Source organism: Eulemur rufifrons, chromosome 7, assembly GCF_041146395.1.
Source record: "Eulemur rufifrons isolate Redbay chromosome 7, OSU_ERuf_1, whole genome shotgun sequence".
In the NCBI taxonomy this organism is placed as follows: domain Eukaryota; kingdom Metazoa; phylum Chordata; class Mammalia; order Primates; family Lemuridae; genus Eulemur; species Eulemur rufifrons.
In genome coordinates this window covers 199,302,367-199,306,438 of record NC_090989.1, presented here as the reverse complement: position 1 = coordinate 199,306,438, position 4,072 = coordinate 199,302,367, and the positions used below count along the sequence as shown (strand labels likewise).

Sequence of the window (4,072 nt, the reverse complement as noted above, 5' to 3'; positions counted from 1 at the left end):
GTCATTAAAAGGCAGGCATCTGGTGGGCTTTGTTTTTCCTGGAATATTATTCAAAAGCCCAAACCATTCCTCACTGGTCTGAAAAGTAAGCCAACAACAGAAGCCTCCATGTGGGAGAGTTCCGTTTCCGGAGAGCGGCTTTCCTTTCCCTTCAAAGCAGCTAATTAGTCTCCTCCACACGCCCCTCTGGGCATGAAGAGAGGCGAGCGATTAGCCAACTAGGAGTGATGACAACTTCCTAACTGCTCATTTTCCATGGTCCTGCTGGCTCAGTGCAAGTAGTTTGCAGTCTTGTGAACATGACTGGGACAGCCCAGAAACCAAGTTCCCTTCTTTGGGCAAAAAATTGAAAAGAGTTTGCAACACTAGAGTCACTCCTCAACCCAAATCCTCGCACAGGAACAGGGACAGGAACACAAAGCAGCTCCTTGTCTCAAGCAAGGGAAATTTCAACTCACTAAGATATTCAAACTGATGCCCTCAGTTTATCAAGACTTTGATTTAATACTCAACTTTGTTTGGAAGTCACATATATGCATGTATGTGTATACTATATACATAGATAGGGCTAGAAAAATGATTGGAAGACATATACTAAAATGTCATGTTTGGGTAGTAGTAGGCTTAGAGGTAATTTTTTAAAATGTCCTCTATTATTCAATTTTGGTAAAATAAATACACAATGGTTTTAGAATCAGAATATGTGTGATATAAAAAGTGCTCATAATTTTAACTTAGAAGAAAATCATGTTCCAATAAAAAGAAGGTTTATTTTAAGGAAAACATTGACTATGCCATTACCCTCATTCCATGAAGGTTCAGTGAGAGGGTAATGATCATAAAAATAGTGGCTGTGTCCGAATAATGTCTGGATAGTTGGTATCACAGGCTGGTACTTTTCCAAAATATTTCTAAAAACTGGGCTAGGGACCAAGGCTTGGTGAAAAAAAACTGTTGATATTTTAGAGGACTCTGATTCCAAATAAAGACTTTGATTTATTAAAAAGGATATTGCAAGAATTTATATTCTCTTGAAGAGTAGTGAGTTTCTTGATAAATATGCTCATTTTTTCTGGGAGAAAAGTGTTTTGCCTTATAATTAACTTGAAATGAAAGAAAGGGAAAAAATATTTCAAGACACATGAAAACCTTAATGATGCACAGGCAAATGGTGCGATCATTTGGTTTTACATGTTTGTGGTAAATACAGCAGAGATGGGCCGGAGGCACTGAAAATGTGTAAATGTCCATAACGAGCTCACTTCTCCCACCCAGGAATTCTTGGATCACCGGATGGTACTTCGGGAAATGCATGGAAACTGCTCCTGGAGCCCAGTGAGTACTCCTGAGGGCTGCCTCCTCCGAGCCCACACACATAACCCCAGAGCATGCTCCTTCCCCTCAAATGGATCCAGAGGTCTGAAGACAGACGATTGCTGAGGTGACATTCCCTCTCTCCTCTGTCTTCCTGTCCCTATACTTCCTCTACCCATTTTCCCTACCAATTCTTTTATATCCTACTTCTATTAGTATCTGCAAAGACAAAATGAATAAAATATTGCTTGAATTTTTGGAATCGTAGGGAGAAATATCTGAATTACTCAAATAATGGGGCCATTAGCATGTTGTTTGGACTTAAATTATTCAGATCATTGCCCCAAAGCTTCACTTGTGGCTAGCCATAGGCTTTGTAGCTCTTTCCTCTCAGAAGTTTACAACTACGACTTCCAATTTGTACTTTTCCTCCCAGTGCTGCCCCAAAATTAGAGAACAATGCTTTCTTTGTTCTGCAGTGCAGTGGTTGTCAAAGTGTGGTCTGGGGACCCCTAAGATCCTATCAAGGGACATGAAATCAAAATTATTTTCATGATAACACTAAGACACTATTGCTCTTTTTCATTCTTGTCCTCTTTTGAGTCTATGATGGAATTTTCCAGAGGCTACATGGTGTGTGATATCACAACAGATCCAGATCCAGATATGAGAATCCAGCTGTCTTCTTTTAACATAGGCATCAAAGATATTTTAATATTTTAATAGCATAAAACGATATCATTCTTCTCACTAAATATTCTTTATTTTGGAAAATATAGTTAATTTTATAAAAAGATGTTATTTATATTAACATGTAATGGTTAGTCTTATTTTTAAATAAATTAATAAGTTACATTTTTTAGATTTATTTGTTTTAATTTCTAAAATGATACATATCAATAGCTAAAATTCACATAAACAAAAGTCCTTTGGGATCCGTAATTATTTTTAAGAATGTAAAGGAGGCCTGAGACCAACAAAATTGAGTACTGCTGTTCTAGCACAATTAAAAACAATTTTTTTAATGAGCTTATTTTATTCTGGCCTTGTCAGGCATAACCTGTTTGGGGCTGGGCGGGACTGCGTTCCCCCCACTGCTTTCGCGGGTGTCTGTGCTCCAAGGGCCACGGGGGGGGGGGGGGGCTCTGGGGCAGCGCGCGGAGCAGGGGCAGGAGCAGCACCGCTCTGCAGCCCACCCGCCCCATCTGGGACGCCGCCCCTCGGCGTGAGGCAGCCAGGCCTCCTGCTGCGGCGCCTTCCCCGGGGTCCTCCCCGACCCTCCTTCAGCTTTCTGACTTGTGGGCGGGTGGCGCGACGGGAGGCCCGGCTTCCGAAGGACGCGCGCACCGTCGCGGCCAGAGGCCACTGGAATGGACCGAGTTCCCGAGTTCCCGTCTGTCCGGGTGGGCTCCAGCTGGTGGGTGCAGCTCCGTCCTGCTCTCCCCACTTCACGGCCACCTTCCCTCCAGCTGCCTCCGGGATTTACGCCCCAGCAGCAAGCGGGAAGACAGCTGCCTGCCCAGCTCCGACCACTGCGCGGGGCAGGACCCCGCGTGACGCGGCGCACTAGGGCCAGGGTGGGCTCGGGCCAAAGGCGGGGAGAAGACTGCGGGTAGACACGGGAAGGCACCGACACAGCTGTATCGCCAGACACGGCAACGCCTCCTCCTCACTTTGAGATAGAGTGTCGTGTCTCTCCACAACTGGGCTTCTGAAATTACCTGTCACTCTGAAAAGTTGCCGTAACAGAGGGTCACACAGAGAACTGCATCCACAAACGGAGGCCGACGGACTGTGGGACGGTTTCATGGGGATGTCCTTATCTCCGAATTCATCAAGTTTGTATACGTTAATTATGTACAGCTTTTTGTTTCAATTATACCTCAATAAAGGGGTGAATTTTAAAAAAGAGAGGGTTGGGGGAGGAAGGAAGGTCCACGACGAGCCCCAGGCCAGCCCGAGCCGTCCGTCATCCACTGGGGTCTGCCCGGGGGTCTCAGGGTCCAAGGAGCTGCTCACGGCGGGGAGCGCAGAGGTATATGGGACAGGTTGCTCATCAACTCCCCGTCTAATTCCAGAAGAATCTCCACTCTGCAAACAGTTGGATAGAGAGGAATCCCTCGCTGGACAAAGTACGGGCTTTTCTTCCACAGATGGCGCAGGCAAATGACAAGCTAAGAAAAAGAAATGGCAGCTGCACCACCTGGTCGTTTCAATGTTGAAAACATTGTTGGGACTCCCGGAAGGATTATACAGGTGGAGGTGGCCTTGTCTGAGCTGAATCAGTCGGATTCCAAAGAAGAGGGCAGTTCGGAAGAGAGGGCACCAGGCAGCCCAGAGAACAGCTCAGAACCTGAGGGTGAAGACAACGTCTCTTGTGGAGTCACCATACATAACACTAGCTTTCCTGATCCTCAAGGTGGAAAAGGCAAGATTGAAGTTTTGGACAGTCCAGCAAATAAAAAAAAGAAATAGTGAAATAAATTATCTGAAAAGAATAATAAATAAAATTTTAAAAAGAGAGAGAGAGGAAGAAGGCAGAGCTCATTTGAAACAATGGCTCAGGTTGAAACCGCCCTCCTGGTTAACGGAAATTACAAACCAGGCTTTAAGCAGAATTACAGCAATAGTTAGGCATTAACCAGAGTGCGCTGGTGGCTTCGACCCATTTCGCTGCAGCTGATAACTGACCGAGAGTCACCACCTGCGTCTCCATTGTTCCTATAGACAGGCTCTCTGTTGCTAGAACAACCACACT

At 45.2% G+C, this 4,072-nt stretch overlaps 1 pseudogene; it reads left to right on the top strand.

The window, feature by feature from the left end:
• Positions 1-3,121: 3,121 nt before the first annotated feature.
• Positions 3,122-3,789, top strand: LOC138385899 (NOP protein chaperone 1 pseudogene; annotated as a pseudogene).
• The last annotated feature ends 283 nt before the right edge of the window (positions 3,790-4,072 follow it).